Source organism: Vulpes vulpes, chromosome 9 (genome assembly GCF_048418805.1).
Source record: "Vulpes vulpes isolate BD-2025 chromosome 9, VulVul3, whole genome shotgun sequence".
In the NCBI taxonomy this organism is placed as follows: Eukaryota; Metazoa; Chordata; class Mammalia; order Carnivora; family Canidae; genus Vulpes; species Vulpes vulpes.
The window spans coordinates 101,437,018-101,453,848 of NC_132788.1; the positions used below are offsets into that span (position 1 = coordinate 101,437,018).

General features: G+C 61.7%; 1 protein-coding gene across 14 annotated transcripts in view; it reads left to right on the forward strand.

Moving 5' to 3' along the window:
• The window catches only part of ADGRL1 (adhesion G protein-coupled receptor L1), a 54,275-nt gene that overhangs the window by 7,608 nt on the left and 29,836 nt on the right, over positions 1–16,831 (forward strand). For 6 of the 14 annotated variants that reach the window (XM_025983422.2, XM_072721412.1, XM_025983423.2 and 3 more), the window contains exon 1: positions 3,814–3,980. The exons of 4 other annotated variants lie outside the window; for them this stretch is intronic. The gene's annotated coding sequence lies outside the window, so the exon portion shown is untranslated. Of the gene's footprint in view, positions 1–3,813; positions 3,981–11,850; positions 11,990–16,831 lie in introns of those variants that run through there. 4 more of the 14 variants (XM_072721411.1, XM_072721415.1, XM_072721422.1 and 1 more) reach the window with 3 other exon arrangements.

The following is a 16,831-nucleotide window of genomic DNA, read 5'->3' on the forward strand; positions in this document are numbered from 1 at the left end:
GGCAAGGGTAGGACGCCCGAAGCGAGGGTCACCCCCACCCTAGGGAGTGGGGGTCCGGGGCGCCGGTACCGACCCCGCACGGTGCAGGGCACGCGGCGCCGGGGCAAGACTGCGCGCTCGCGCGGACGCTTGGGTTCCCGGAGCCGAGCAGTTCTCGCAGCCTCCACTGCGGCTGCGCAGCCGGGGCTTGGCAAGGGGGGGGGGGGTCGTGAGGGATCCTTTGCGCCCCCACTCTCTCTCCCCATCCTTTGCCTCCTGAGCCCCTTGCCCGCGAGGCCAGAAGACCGGGATGGAACGGCGCTGGCTAACGTATCCGGGCTGAGAGCAAGAGCAGGAGAACGAGGAGGGGCTGGGAGGGGGTCCTGGCTGGGATTTTTTCAAACTGAGCCGGGAGTCCCTTAAAGCATGCCACCCCTTCGTTTTTTTACAAGTAAAAGCCGCCCCTTCTCGCAGTCCCCGGAGAACTCAAGTTAGAACCACCTCACCTCCTAGGCAAGCTCAGAGAGTCCTAGGGTTACTCTGCTGGTGTGGGGGATGGGGGGTGGGGGGATGGGGAATGGGCTGCTCAGGGCCCAGGTGTGGGGGTGGGGTGGGGGGAGGAGGCTCGGAGTCAGAGGGCCCTGGAGATGTCCAGCTGTCTCTCTAAGCTGCACATTCTTTCCCCTTCCCATCCCGTTGGGTTTATAGAACGCTGGCATTGTTCCCCCCACTCCCCAGCATCCCAAAACCTTTCCTGGGTCCCATCAGGTGCTGCTGATATATCTCAAAGTGGGAAACTGAGGCATTGGGCGGGTGAGACACACCCCCTTTCCCCATCCGCACCCCCCACAGTCCCGAAGTCAAGGAACCACAGATAGGTGGAATCCTTTCTCCATCCACCACTCTCTGCTTTCATCACAATTTTCTCTCAGATCCAGTCGTTGGGCCCTACCACCCAGATTCAAGGCCAGAGCGCTACAGCCATGGAGTCCTGGGCATGAAGGGGGAACAGAGGGGGCCCACCTACCCTCTCTCCCTTGTTTTAGGAATTTTATAGGGCCTGACGTGTCCCGGAGGTTCTGAGCTATGAAAATCCCTGCCTGGTCCTGGAATAAAGGCTATCCATAAAGGGGGGCAGGGAGGGAAGCAATAGGTTGCTGTGGAGGTTGCTCCCTGTCACTCAGCAGGCCTGGAAGTCCACCGTCTCGGTGTTTCCCCATGATATGCTTCTCGGAGGGTTCTTAGAGGCTGGGTCAATTTGCTTACAGATGTTCCATGTAGGCTTTCTTAGATACTCAGAGTTCCCATCCAAGTCTGCCCCAAGTTTTGTGTATTTACCACCTCAAGCCCTCCCGCTGCTCCTTCCACCCCATTCATCACCTGTTCTGCAGAGCCAAGTTTGGGTGGCAATGCATTCTCTTTCCTGAAGACAGACATGGGGAGTTTGCCCTCCTCTCCTTCCTCAACCTATTCCCTTCCTCTCTAATCCAGATCCGGATTTGTCTGCCCTACTTCTCCACAACACAGCCCACCGGACAAATGCCCACTCTGGACCCACCAAGATTCAGCCAGGACTTTGGATTTTGCTTGCGCTGGCTGCTTTACTATTTAGGCCTCCATTGGCTGGACTCCCTTCCCCGAGGTTCCAAACCAGGGATTTGCTCCTCCCCATCCAACACTCCAGAGTTGCACCCATCTTTCATAAAACCGAGCCAGCAGCCAGGCTTCCAGGTCCTGTCTCCTGAGATCCTAACCGGATCTTACCTCTCAGGACCTTCCAGTAGCCCTCACCCTCCAGTACCCCCCACCCCCAGCCCCCACCTGGCACTGAGTTATCTATTCTGCTGAAGTGCTTATTTTTGGCCTGGGGCCCGGTTTTATAGCCCCCACTGTGGGTCTTGGCAGTGACACTCTGGTTCTGGGGATCCGAGCCAGGTTGGGCAGCCTTCCCCACCCTGGAGAGGGGGTGCGGGGCTCCCTCTGCAGCTTCAGCCTGAAACCTGCCGCTCACCTCACTCGGCCAGATGCCTAGGAACCCTCTGGTTCCTTGCCCTACTTCTGCAAGTCCGCCAGCTGCAGTGTAGTGGCAGGGCTGTGGAATTCCGTACCGGGTTTTAGCTCTGGCCGAGAATCTAAAATGCAATTTTTTTCTCTCCGCCCTCCCCCCTCCCCGTCCCCCCCGCCCCGCCTCGCTCCAAGTCCGCGTCCCCTCCCAAAGCGAGACTTTTCAGGCGTTTATAGATACAACCTCCACCTCACACTCCCCTCCCCGCTCCTGCTGCCCCGTCAGCTCCAAGCCCTTGTCTGGTGGCCCAGGATCTGCTCCTGGGGTCTTGTCCTGTCCCGCGTATTCCAGTCCAGGCTTTGCATCCCTCCCTCGTCTTTTATTGTAGGTCTGGTCTCCCAGGGTAGCGGCCTCCACAACGCGTTCCCCTCGCAGCGCCCCTGGATCCTGAAGCCGCTTTTACCAGCCGGCTTCGCTGCAGCCAGCGCTCCGGATCCCTCCGTGCGAGAGTCCAGCCCTCCTTTTGCCCCTCCCTCTTGCACGTCTCTGCCAGAAAGGCTGGGGCAGCCCGTGCCGCCCCGGCCACTCAGCAGCCCCCTCCTGAAGCCCCCTGCGAGCCCAGGTCTAGGAATTCTAGGCCGGGTCTTGCTTGCTCCCACTGCATTAGGCATGACGCATTACTCCGTCTCCCGAGGATGAATCCGGCCCCAAATTTGCGTGCCCCGGGTGCATTTGGCCCTGTCGCAGCTACACCGCCGCCGCCCCCCTTCCTCCCATCTCTGTTTAATCCAATCCGGGTTTTGCATACCCCTTGCAGAGCTCCTCCATTTCTCCCTCCGCCGGGCTCGGTGCCTCTCCTTTACTTAACTGGCGGCGAAATCCTCTCCGGTTCTTCCTTGCGCCCGTCTCCCTTCCCCCACTCCCCGTTCCGACGCAGCGACCCTGCACGTCGCCTTCCCTCTCTTCGCTTTTCCAGAGGGGCCCGGAGGAGGCCAAGGGGAGGAAGTCCAGGCCGGGTTTTCGGTTCGGCCCCCGGTGCGCTCGCGCTGGTGGCGGCGGCCGATCCCCGGCGGCGGCTCCGGGCCGGGTTTTGCGCGCGCCCGCCGCCCCCCTCCCGGAGCGGGTGCGTCGGGGAGAGGGGCGAGCAGGCGGCTTGTCATTGCTGGTGCCCGGCGCCGGCTCGGTCCGCGCGTCCTGCGGTGCCCACGGGCCCGGCCCGGCGCCCCCCCTCCGGCCGCCCCGGGGGCGCGACGCCGCCGCGCCCGCCTCCAGCCGCGCCCCCCCAGCTCCGCGCCGCCCGCCCCCAACCCGAGCCCCCCGCGGCCACTGCGGGGAGCCCGAGCCGTCGGCGCGGGAGCTGTTGGCGCTGCGGCGCCTCCGCCCCGCCGTCTGCCGAGGAGGCCCCGGCGGATGGGGCCGCGCGGGCCCCGGAGCGGCGCCGCCGGGCGGCGGGGGGCTGCAGGGGCGCCCCGGCTGGCCCGTTAACCCCTCGGCCGCCGCCGCCGCCGCCGCCGTCGGAGGGGGCTGGGAAGTCGCCTGGGCGCACACGTGCCGCCTCCGTCGGGGCCGCGGAGCTGCGGGGGAGATGCGGGCCGCTGTCGGCGCCGCCTCGGGGGGCTCCGCCTCGCCCCAGCCCCCGGAGCTCTGACGCCGCCCCCGCCCCGCCGCCTCCGCCGCCTCCCTCCCCGGGAGGGGCGCGGACCCGCTCGCCCCCAGCCCCGAGCCTCCGCCGCCGCGAGGGGGCCGCCTTTGGAGCTGTGTAATCCGCTCTTTTTTTAATTTTTTTTTTTTTTTTTTTTTTTTTTTTTTAAATTTTTGGTGAGTGGCGGCGGTGCTGGGCCGGGGGAAGGAGGGGACACGGAGGCCGCCCTCGCCCCGCCACCCCTCACCCTTCTCCCCCCCGCCCCGGTTCCGGGAGATGTGCCGGGCGGGGGGCCGGGGTTCGCGGAGCCGCAGGAGAGACGCGCAGGGCCGACCCCAGAGCGGCGCCGGACAGGTGAGTGTCTGCGGGCCCAGGGCGAGGGGGACGCCGCACCTGGGCCAGGTGTGCGGGCTGGGGCGGGGGACGGCAGCGAGGCCTGTCCGGGCCGCGGAGGGGGAGGGGACGCTGGAGCCGCGACTCCCCGCACCTGAGCGGGAGGGGACTCGGGGGCGGCCTGCGCTTCGTACCCAGCGGCTCCCAGCGGCTCCCAGCGGCTCGGGGGTCAGGAGGGGCGGCCCCCAGCGGGGCGCCGGGGACGCGGGGGTGCGGATGGGCGGCCGCGGGGTGCCGGCGGGGGGAGGGGACCGCGAGTGTGCCCGCGCGTGGCTGCGTGTGCCCGCGCGCGCGCCAGCCTTTGTGGGGAAGCGGCGCGGCGGTGCCTGCGTGTCCCCGGTGCGTGTGCGCGCGGGTGCTTGGCGCCCTGTTTGTGTAGGTGTCTGGGTGTGAGCGGAGAGGGTGCGTGTGCGCGCCGCGCGGGCCCCGGCCCCCGAGGAGCCGCGTGGGGGGCTGGCAGCGCAGGATGCTGGGCCGCCGCTTGTTTTTCTCCCGGAGTCAGAGACGCGGTCCGTGGGGAGGGTCTGTCCGGGTGTCCGGCGGCTGCGGCCGGGGCACGGCTGTCGGGAGGTGCGCCCGCGGCAGCGTCCCCGGCCTCCCGCTCTCGCCCGCTCACTCGCTCGCTCCTGGTGCCCGGAGCACGGGTTAAGCACGGGAAAGCTGTGGGGCTTCCTCCACCCCATTCGGGCTGTGCGGGGGAGAGCCCTCTGCCCGCGGTGTTCACGGGGTGGAGCTGTGGGGGCTCCGCCGGCACCCCGCGTCTGAGGGTCCTGGGACAGAAGTCCGGACCACAAGAGGGCGGAGAGTGCTGTGCGTGCCCCAGCCTCGGCCGGGGAACGTCCCTGCAGGCGTCGCCCCGCGCGCCCTGGCTCCCATCCGAAGCCAGCACCCTGCCTGCACCTGCGTGGCCCTGACCCGACCGGCCGGTCTAGGTCAGCACCCGGCCCCGTCCTCGCCCAGCACCTCAGTGCACCCTCAGGCCCACCAGCGCCGCCCCCGTGACCCTCCCCCCGGCCGCCGCGCAGGTGCCCCGCGTCCCAGCCTCGGGCCGGCCCCCTCCCTCCCGGCGCCTGCAGGCCCGGGCCGGGGTCCGTCTGCCCACATCCAAACATGTGGCGTGCCTGGGGGAGCAGGGGGAGGGGTTCAAGATGGCTGCCAAGATGGCTGGTCGCCTCTCCGCCTCCCTGCCTGTTTCTCCCCTCTCTCTCCCTTTTCTGCTTGCTCTGTCCCCTTAGCTGCTACAGGAGTCACCGCAGCGAAGGCTTTGGACGGTGCGGGGACAGGTGTGGGGGGACTCCCCAGGGTGATGTCTGCTCCAGGCCTGTTGACCTCAATGCTGCTCGCCTCTTGGAGAGAGGCTGTTGGTCTCTGCCCTTCCTTTCCGCACCCCAGGGGCCGGCCTGAGCTTGTAACCCGACCCTAGACCCAGCCCCTCCAGCCCAGCCAACAGCTTGGGGGCTCCCTGCCCCCCCACCTGCTCTTCTCAGTCTGGCCCCCTGAATTGATCGCCGGGGTCTTGGGGTGCCCCACGGAGCGGCCCCATCTTTCACCCTGTCCATCTGCCCCGCAGCCAGGGCCTCAGGACTCCTGGTGGGCCTGGGTCAGGCCCCGGGCCTGTGGGGGCAGGTGACTTCTCCTTCCTCCCCTCTCCCCACCCACTAATGCCAAATTTATTACTTAAAAGTAGGATGAAAACAGGGAGAATAAGAGAAGGAATACAACCTTCATTATCATATCGAGAAAATTATCCGTGATTTTCCTAACTAGCAATTTGCCTGCCATGCCGTTCAGAACTGACTTGCCCATTAATTACAGAGATGAAAAATCATCTGGAAAGCGGAAAAGAGAACTAATTCGCTCCCTGGCTGGCGGCAGTGGCACCCATGCACCGAGCCACATACGTGTATGCTCACATGCGAGCGCCAGCCCTCCTGCTGGTGTGGCCGCCTCCCTCCTCTCCCCCAGTGACCTCCCGCAGGGTCTTAGCCCGCCCCACCCTTGTCACCCCTGCTCTCCAGTGCCCCCCTCGGCCATCCCTCCACGGGGCGGGATGCTCTTGGGGAGCTGGCTTAAGGCATGATCACCCCTGCTCATGCCTGCTCTTGGGCTTGGAGGCTGCCCAGGGCTAGGGAGGGTGGGGAGCTGGGGACCAGCGTACCTGGGCCCTGGTGCCTGTAGGGAGGAGGTGGAAGGGAGACTCATGGAGCCCTGTTTCTATTCCCAGCGTGCCCCAGGGAGCTCCTTCTCCTGGGGGGCCTAGGAGAACCCTCCAGACACGTGGGGGAGGGGCCAGCAGGTTCCCTGGCTGCTCTGGAGTCTGCATCAAGCGGTCTGGATTCCTGATCCAGGTACCTCCACCTGTGAGAGCCACCTGCGTCTGGAGTTTGCAGCTTCCCTGCACCCCCAGGCTGGTGTGAGAGCAGGAGGTGCTTCAGGCCCAGTGTGGGCATCTGGTGTGTGGGGGTGTGCTGATCTCAGGAGGTTATGCTGCTTGGCTAGAGTGGGTGCCGCCACTGACGGGGAAGAGCAGGAGCGAGACCCCTGCCATCCCCACCTGCTGGCCAAGGGAGCTGGTGCTCCAAGGCTTTGCTCCCTCCTACCTCTCCCGTAAGCTATGTGGCCAAGGACAAGGCTCTGGTTTCTATGTGGGCTCCTCTCAAGGATCCGATTTCCAGATGCCAGACGCTTCCCCTCTCCCAGACCCCTCTTTGAGGGGTGGGGGTGGGAGTTCCCTGGGTCTGGAACCTGACCTGGTTGCAGTGACCCTGGAGATGCCTGAGTAAGCCAGCCTTTCTCTTAGGCTGGGTCTTGGCCACCCCCCCCCCCCATGAAAGAAGAGAGCAGGGTCCCAGGATGGGAGGCTGTTAGAACAGCCACAGGGGGTGGGGGGGTCTCACTGGCCCCAGAATCCAGTCCTCTGTCAGATATCTCAGTGCATTCTGGATGGTGACCTGGCTGAGCCTGTGGGTGACCACATGTCCCAACAGGCTAGTCCTAGGTTGGTAGGGGTCTCCCGTGTGCTGGTGCTGTGAATTTTGCAGAGTGGATGGCCCTGCGTGTGTCTGTGGCTCCACACAGGAGCGGGGTCTGCATCTGTGCACTTGCCCAGGGATGTGTACATGGGGCTCCTTGGAACGAGGCTGGGTGTGCTTCTTCATGCGATCTGTGAACACAGCCATGTGCCTTCTCTACCAGGCGCTGTGAAGACCACGCTGTAGGGACAGTGCCCTAGTCTTGTCCTCATGGAGCTCAAGAGTCTGGTGATACATAGCAATTTCAGTCAAGGGGCTCGTATCATAGGATTTGGGGAGAAAGCTTATGTGTCCTCTCAGGAGGGGCAGCCCCAGAGGTGGAAGGTAGTAGTCCCTGCGTCCAGCGACTACAGCAGGTTCAGGTATTGGGGTGTCTTAGGGTTTGGCCCTGCATGATCGTCCCCACCACCTTATCCCCTCCATTCTCTTGCTGCTCCACCATCATGCTGAGCACAGTTCTACCCCAGGGCCTTTACACTGGCTGTTCTTCCATCTGAGACTCTCACCCAGACATCTTTGAGGCCTTTGCTCTTTCACCTGCTTCAAATGTCACCCCCTCCCCCATAACCTTTACCCCATGCAGCCTGTTTAAAATTGTAGCCTCCCACCTACCTCCTGACTTTTTCTAGCACGGATGGCTTTTTGCACCCTGTAATTTCTTAATTTATTATGCCTGTGTTTATTTATCATCTGTTTCCCCAACCAGGATCCGGGTGCTTAGGGAGTTTGTTACTCAGTTTGCTTTTGGATCCAAGATGCCTAGACCTGGCCCACAGTAGGTGTTCAAGAAATCTTACCTGAGTGAATGGGAGGGGGTCTGTCAAAGGACTAAAGGCTCCCAGGTGAATCCTCCGGCCACGCATAGTGAGGGCTCCCCATGCACCTTGCCCCTCTGAGAGGATTGAGGGCTGCCTCCGGGGGCCTGACCAAGCCAGCTCTGCACCTGTCTGCCCTGCCCACCTGTGAGTGCTCTCTGAGGTAGCCTCGTGGGTGCCTCAGTGGGTGACGGTACCTATATGGAGCCACCTGCCCATAGAACTGTGTGCACTCTGGGGTTTAGAGCCTGGCATGGGAAACATAGGAGCCTATGTGGGGGACAGGAAACCCAGGGTCAAGGCCTGAGCAGCCCCTCCTCCTGCGGCACTGACCCAGCCTCTCCCTCTCATGGGGCGAGACCTTCACGCTTGCTCCAGTCTCCGTGGGCCCTGGCGAAATAGTTGAGCAGGAGCCTCCTGCTTCCCCGCCCCCAAATCCAAAACTGGGGGAAGATAAAAATTTCAATAAATAGATGTCAAGGCTAAAAATAGCCCTGCCCCCCAAAGTTAAAAATAGCCAGTGTCCCTCCCTCAGAGGAAGTCAGGAAGGGGCAAGCCAGGAAGCTGAGGTGCTGGGTGCTGGTGTCCGGCCACCAGAGAGGTGGTGCAGGCAGGGCAGGGCCCAGGGCTGGCTCCCTTGGCCAGGCTCTCCCAGCCACAGCAGTCTGGATACTGGGGCCAGTCACTCTTTGTGGGGGCTGCTCCGTGTACCATAGGACCTGGGGCAGCGTCTGTGGTCTGTACCCTCTAAATACCAGTAGCATCCCTCCCACTCCCGGATGAGACACCTAAAAAGGTCCCCAGACATTGCCAAACAGCCTGAGGCAGAGAACAAAACCGTCCAGTTAAGGACCACCGCTCAGGACCAGGGATCGGAGCCTTTCTCTGCGAAGAGCCAGGTGGTAAATCCCGGAGCCTGGCAGGTGGCCCACGGGCTCTCATGCGTATTTTCCCTCTGCCTCTCCTTCGCAGCCCTTTAAAAGTGGCGAGAGCACTCTTAGTCCACTGGCTGCATAGACAGTCCAGGACGGGGCCACAGGTGGACAGCTCCTGCCCCAGAGCGCCCCCCAGTTGCCCTTGGTTGTGGAGGTTGAGGCACCTGTGGGTGCACTGTCCTGAGCAGAGGAGCAGCCCCATATGGGGCAGACTTAAGGACATGGCAAATCTGGTACAGTTTGTCCCTGTCACCTCCCTGCTCTCACGTCTTCCCACTCCCCCAGGCTCATTCCACCTTCCTCACTTGTCCTCAGACACGTGCTGGCCAGCCCCAGGACCTTTGCACAGGCTGTGCCTCCTGACAGGAACTTGTTTCTCTTCCTTGGACACCAGTATGGCTCCTCCCTTACTTTTGTGGGCCTTTGTTGAAGTGTCTGGTCTTTCCAGAGCAGCCTTTTTTTTTTTTTTTTTTAAGATTTTATTTATTTATTCATGACATACACATGCACACAGAGCGGCAGAGACACAGGCAGAGGGAGAAGCTGGCTTCATGCAGGGAGCCGGATGTGGGACTCAATCCTGGGACTCCAGGATCACACCCTGGGCCAAAGGCAGGTGCTAAACTGCTGAGCCACCCAGGGATCCCCAGAGCGGCCTATTTTAAATTCCATACACACACCTACACTGCCCACCCACACACACACCCCAGAGACCCCATTCCTTCACAACACTAGGACTTTATAAGATTGGCTCTTTAGTGTTTCTTGTGTCTGGCTCATCCACAGGTGTCTGTCCAGCTCCTAGGTCAGTGCCTGGTACCGAGGAGCCCTAAAAAGGACTTGTGGGGCTGCCATATGTTATTTCTGAGCCCCTTGGCCACTGCAGGAGGTTTCCATCCCATTTCCCTGGGGAGAGACAGAATTCAGGGGGAGAACATGGGGGCCTCACCACATGGCCCTAAGCGGGCAGAGCTGGGATTTGGACATAGGACCCTGGGACTCTTCCCTCTTGCCCTGCTGGGCGTCCTCGCCCCCTCCGTCAGGTCTCTGTATCCCCCACCCTGCCCCTTTGCTGCCAGCACCCGGAGGCCCCGGGACTCCCGCCACCTCCCACTCTGCCTTGGGCCCTGGCTCCTACCGCTCTTTTCAGCTGTGCTCCCCTCATGCCCGATGTGCAGGGCTCTGGGATGGGCAGTGAACAATGTCAAGTGGAAACGAACCATGGGCCTCCCGGAGCACCAGCCTCCTGTGGTGAGCAGCTTAGAGGAGGCACCTGGCCAGCCTATAAGTCAGGGTGGGCTTCCTGGGGGAGGTGGCCTCCCAGCTGCAGCCTGGACGGGGAAGGAGGGATAAAGTGGAGGGGAGAGAGAGTTTGTGAAGAGAGGCCTGCCCTGAGGCCAGAAAGAAGGTGGTGGCCCAAAGGGGAAAAGGTAAGACTTGTTAGGGCCAGGCTAGTAGAGATAGTAGAGAGGAGGCTGGAGGCTGATGGGGGGGGGGGGGGGGGGCAGAAGAATTGGGTTTGTGCCATGAGGCGCGTCCGTGGGGCCAGGAAGGCCTATGGAGAGGTCACGGCCCAGCAGACCGGATGGGAATATTCCGCATGAGTCCTCTCTGGCTCCTGGGTGGGAGAGAACCACACAGGGAAGGAAGGGGGGCCAGGAAGCCAGCGGGAAGGGGAGGCCCAGCAGGCTGTCAGAGTGAAGGCTCCGGAAGGGGCCCCGAGACGTTAGAGCTGGGCTGGTGCGGGGGGTTTTCAAGACAGGACTTGACATGGTTTGCTGGGTGATTGGTAGGAGAGTGAAGGAAGGAAGCAAGGGCCAGACGGCAGCTGTGCCGGCTGAGTGGACAGGGAGAAGAAAGGGCTGGGGGTGGGGCGCGCCCTCTGCTCTCAGCAGCCCCCACCCCACCCCCCCAGCCTAATCTCCCTTGGCAGCAGCAGGAGTCTCTGAACTTCCGAGTCAGGCCACATCCCCCCTTCTGCTCAGAGCCCTCCTTGGCTCCCACCTCACTTGGAGAAAAAGCCTGTGTCCCCCCCTCGACTCACAAGGCCCTGCTAGCTCTGTCCTTTCACCTCCCCTTGCCCTCACCTCCTCACACTCTTCCTCCGTGCTCGCTGGGCTGCAGCCACGCTCCAGCAGATTCTACCTCAGGGCCTTTGCACGTGCCGTTCCTGCTGCCTGGGATAGTCTTCCCCCAGGTACCTAGAGGGCTCACCTCCGTGACACCTCTGCCCCTGGGAGAGGTGTTCCCTAACCGGCCCACTTACATCTGTACCTACAGATACACCTCCCCACACACCCCTCCTTCAGGCCTATTTTCCTCCCAAGCACTCTGACCCAGTGGGAACTAGGTAACTATCCACTGAATGGATGACCTGTTCCCCGGGTCTGCTTTGTCTTTGTTCATTAAACAAATTAACAAGTACTTGTTCTTGCCCAGGGCTGGGCACGCAGCAGAGAGCCAGACCGACCATGATGGAGCTTTCCCTGGGAGTCCCCAGCTGGTGGGAACTTCCAACAGACGTTCAGCAGCAGAGCCCAGGTCCAATCAGGGGAGCGAAACGTGGCGGTCCCTTGTGCCGTGAGTGGCTGTGGGAGAGACCGACGCCGGCAATCCCAGGGGCAGAACCCCTTGAGGGGAGAGTGGGGCAGGGGCAGGAGCCCTGGCACTCTGTGTGTGAGAGAGGGAGAGGTACATGAGCCCAGAGCCTTAGGGGCCAGCTAGGGCCTCCGAGACAGTAGGGAGCCATGGAGGGTTGTAGGCCGGGAGGGACACGACTGGGTTTTCATCTTACAAAGCTCAGCTTGGGCTGAGTGGAGAGCCGGTGGGGTGGGAGTGGCAGGTAGATGGGGAGATAGATGGGCAGACGGGGAGGAGGCCCGGGGGCGGGGCGGGGGGGGGAAGCTGCTGCTTCGAATGGCCCCCACCCCTCTGCGGCCCAGGGCCACTGGGCAACCAGAGTGACTCTTGAGAACTGACAAATCAGACAAACCCCACCCAGTGGCACTGACATCTAGTGGGAGAAAGATAACAAACAGATAAATAAAACACACGGCTGCCATGCCAGTGGTGGGTGCCACGGAGAAAAAAGCCAGGATGGGATGTAGAAGTGCTGGGACCAGCAGGGCCTCTCCCAGCAGGTGACATTGGAGCAGAGACCCTGAGGAGGCGAGGGAGAAGCTTTGCAGGTACCTGGGGAGGTGGGAACAACAGTGCAAAGGCCCTGAGACGGGACTGTGCCTGGTGGTTTCCTCCAGGAAATAGGGGGCTGAGTGCAAGGACAGCGGGAGGAGCTGATGGCAGGGATGGGGCAGAGAGTGTGCAAGGCCCGTGGGCCCCGGGGGAGGACTTGGGCCTTTGCTCTAAGTGAGATGGGAGTCCTAGAAGGTTCTGAGCAGAGGAGGAATGCACCCTGACCCAGGTGCTCAAGGGCACCCTCTGGCTGCTGTGGGAGGACCAATCTTTGGGCAGCTACAGGGTGGGGAGACCTGAGAGGTGGGGAGGAGAGGAGGGAGGGACCAGGTGGCAGGTGATGGGGCCTGGCCAGGGATGAGACCTGGGAGGGAGAGGTGAGCAGATTCTGCAGGAGGGGCTGCTGGGGTTAGATGTGGAGGTGAAAGGAAAAGAGGGGTCTGGGAGGAGCACCTGGGAGGACTGGCTGCCCTTCAGGGAGATGGGGCTGGAGTGGAAGGTTTGGGGAGGACCCTGCCCTCTGAGCTCACAGTGCCCTTCCCAGGGGAGGGCTGTGTGCTGGGCATGGTCTGGGCACCTGCTCCGCCTCTGCAAGGTTTATCTCTTAGGCCCCAGAGGGGAGATGGGGAGACAGAGGCCACACAGCCCATTCCCACCTGGAGCCTAGTCCTTGTACCTTCCCCTGGGGCTTGCTGCTTCCTTTTTCTCCCTTGCCTGAGGGCTTCCTGGAGGAGGCGGGCTTGAGCTGGGCTCTCAGGCTGCTGGCCTTGGGGCCAGAGGCAGGAGATTCTTGTGTGGAGGGGCAGGGCCAGGAGGGGCCCAAGGCACACCTGTTGGTGCCCCCCCCACCCCAGGCATTCAGGCTTCCACCCACGGGAGCAGAGGGTTGCCATGGCAACTGTACTCTATGGCAGACTAGAGGCGCCCCCTCTCCTGCAGCAGGTTCTCCTCCTGTCACCCTCCCCTGTCCCATTTCAGGGCACCTGAGGACAGAGCCTGGGCCGTGTCACTCACCCCCAGGACCCCTGCTACACCGCCGCCCCCCCCCCCCCCACTTGACACTGCCATGGGCTCAGGAGCAAACTGAGGCAGGTGTGGCCGGGCTGGTGGATCCCCACCCCCACCCCCGCACCCTGGGGTTGGACCCGCCTCCCTGGGAGGGCAGCAAGCCCTCGTTCCCTTAGTTCAGTTAGCGTCACCCAAGTGTGCTGGGGCTTGAGGTGGGGACAGACACAGAGGCAGGCTCACCTGACCCTGGGGGTGCAGCATCCTGGGTGTGTCCACATGCAGGAGGGGACTCTCCCGGCCACCAGGGGCTCCCCAGCCCAACCTACGGGGCCAGCCTGCCTGGGTTCAGAGTCCCCTTATCGGTGGGCGCCCCTGGGACCTCACGTTCCTCCTCTATAAGAGGCAGGTGTGTGCCTCTCCCTCTGCTCCTGCTGCTGCTGCCCCATGTACTAAATTTCTATGGATTAAATGAGCCGTGTGTATACAGACAGTGCTTGGAATGGGGCACAGAAGTGTCAGCTGCTGTCGCTGGCATCCTGGGAGATTCTGGGACCAGAGGTGCATCAGGCCTCCCCTTCCCATGGTTTGTGAAAGACTCCCCAAGGTTTTGCGGCTCAGGCCTGTCCCCATCTCTGCCTCTCAGCCCATGCGAGCTGACCCCCTGTGTGAGTTTGCTGGGGCTGCTGTGACTAAGTACCCCAGACTGGACAGCTTTGACAACAAAAGCTTCTTATCTTACTTCCGGAGGCCAGAAGTCCAAGATCAAAGTGTGGGCAGGGTTGCTTCCTTCTGGAGGCTCTGAGCCGGTCTGTCCCGTGCCTCTCCTGCGGCTTCTGGGGGTTCGCTGGCCATCCTTGGCTCTCCTTGGTTTAGATGCATCGCCCCGATCTCTGCCTCCATCCTCCCATGGCCTACTCCCTTGTGTGTGTGTCTCTGTCTGAATATCCCCTTTTCATAAGGACACCAGTCATACTGGACTAAGGTTCACCCCTAATGATTTCATTTTAACTTGATTACTTTTTTAAAGACCAAAGAAGGTCCCGTTCTGAGGTGCTGGAGAATAGGACTCCAATGTATCTCTCTTTTTTGGGGTATTCAATCTATAAGAATCCCTCCTAAGGCCGCAGGGATGGTCAGGCTCAGGCCTCCCAAGATATGGCTCCTCCCTACCCACATCTGGCCTTGTCTCCCCGCTTAGGTGGGCATCAAGCGGCAGACAGAACTGCCCAGGGTCAGGTGGGCACAGAGTCTGGCCAGGAAGAGGCCACAGAAGTCACAGTGGCTGGCTCCTCATACTCAGCCCTGAGCTGGGGCCAGGCCTGGGGGTGCCAGGGGCTTCCCGGGGGAGCTGCTCCGGGGAGAGGCCCTGGGGGGAGTGGTGGGCAGCCGTGGGGAACACTCACTGCACCCCTGAGGCAGTGGTGCCTGGGCTGTGTGGGTCGGGCCTGGCCCCGGGTCGCAAACACCTATCTCCGGCCACCCCCAGCACGGTCACCTTGTGTTCATTAAGTAAATATTTGTGTGAGGACCTACTAGGTATCTAGGTGCCAGGACATGGCCTTGGCAGCTTCCATTTTTCTGGGGATTACAAAGGAAATCCCCAAGTCACAAAGCAGTGACGTGATGGATGGTGATGGTGGTGACAGCTGCAGCAGAGGACATTTTGCAGTCACTACGTGCTGGCCACGGCCCTGAAGGTCTCATGGTATCCCCATTTTACCAAGAGGAGGTGACGGGATGGGACGGGGGGGTGGACAGGTGGGCACTGACCGCAGCAAAGTCTGAAACAGGCTGGTCGAGGCCCACAGGCATCTCTGAGGAGGGCACATCAGAACCGAGATCTAAGGGACACGTGGTGGGAGTCCATGTGGCCTCACAGGTTGGGGAGCAGGAGCCACGGCAGGGGAGGACGAGTTAAGATGGCTTTAAAAGCACCCCCCCCCAGGGGTCCCTGAACAGTGAATGGCTAAACCAGATGTGCTCTTGTCCATGGGGGAATATTACTCAGCTGCAAAGAGGAACAGCGTGCAGACCCAGGCTGCGGTGTGGACGGGCCTCGAGGACCTCACGCCGAGTGAAAGGTCACAAACAAACAGATAAATACTGTCTGATTCCACTTAGATGAGGTCCCCAGAGGAGTCCCAGTCGCATAGGCAGAGGGTAGATTGGTTGTTGTGGGGGAACGGAAGGGACCGCTCCTGAAGGCAGAGTCTCTGGAGTGATAAAGTTCTGGAAAATTGGTGATGGTGGTGGTGGTGGCAGCGGCGATGGTGGTGATGGCACAGCATTGAGAATGTAATTAATGCCTCTGAATTATACATGTAAAAACAGTTAAAATACCACATTTTATGTTACATTTTCTATTATACTATAATTTTTTGACAGCATCTCTGGCTGCCGGCGGGGAGCCCAGAGTGTGGGAGCAAGAGGGCTGGGGGCGCTGCTGGGAGGAGGTCGGGGCTGTCTGGAGGGCAGTTGCTGGGGATGGACAGATCCTGAGATGTTCTGGAAGGTACAGACCTGGGACATACTCCTGAATTGGGCGTTGGAGCGAGGGAAAGAGGAGCCAGGGAGTTTTACTCCCAAGGACCTGGGAGAACGGAGGGACCGTGGACCCATACAGGAGGGGCTGTCAGTCTGGACAGGCTGACAGTGCTGTGGAGACCTGACAGAGGCGTAGACGGCGAGGAGAGAAGTGGGGTGGCCCTCAGTGTGGCAGTTGTCACACTGTATAGACAGTGTCTGAAGCCAGGAGGTCAGTTAGAGCCCCCGGGGGGAGTGCGGGTGGGGAAGAGGACTCCCCCTGAGGTCCCAGCATCAGGTCCTGGGTACAGACCCGAAGAGGGAGGGGGAGCCCCTCCACTCAGATGCGCGTGCCCTGTGCCCTGACTCATCCGGTGCCGTGGACAGCTCCCTTGGGTGGCTCTCAGGCTGGCCTGTCACGTGTGCACACTGTTGTCCTTACCAGAACCCTGCAGGTTTGAGGCGCAGAGGGAACTGGGGTAGAGGTGGGGGGCGGGACCTGGCTCAAGTTCTCAGCAGTCCTGAGTGGCCGAGTCGGATCCACACCCTGTGGGCTGGTGCCCCCAGAGCCTGGCATCCGGCAGCCTTTCCAGCATTAACCAGCGCTAACTAGTAAGCCCCCCAGGGACAGCCGGGGAGGGGAACGGCCGTCAGCATGGGGTCAGTGCTTCTCCTGAGGCTGACGGTGGCTGGGAGCTGATGGGGGGGGGTGTTAACAAGGAAGCCCCGGCCCCCCACAGTGGAACATGATAACATGCTTCGAGGGAAACCCAAAGTGCCACAGGCCACGTCTAGTCGGGGTGAGGCAGTTAGAGGGGGGCTTCATGAAGGTGGTGGGGGCTATTCGAGACCACACTGTCCTGTCACTTTGCATGTGGTGAGAGGAGTCTGGGGCCTGGAGGGGGGGGGGGGTCCTGCCCACGAGTGTGCTGCTTCCACCTTTATTTCTGGAGAACCCGTCAAGTCCCTGCCCTCAAGGAGCTCATGGGCTAGCAGGGAAGGTTGACAACAGACCTGCTAGCGTAATACAGGTAACTCCAGATGTGCTTGAAAGCTGTCAAAAACGGCAACAGGATGGCTAGTGGGAGCAGCAGGAATGTTTGGGGAGGTCAGGGTAGGTTGCTAGGCCGCTGGTGTGGCCTTGGAGTTGAGCCCTGAACGGGAGAGGCCAGAGCAGGTGTACGGGGATCCTGGGAGAGCATTCCAGGCAGAGCGCAGCCCTGGCCAAGTGGGGGAGGGGCGGGGCAGGAAGCCAGAGCATCCTAGGGACTGCAGGAGGCCGGTTACAGAGCAGGGTGGCACCGATC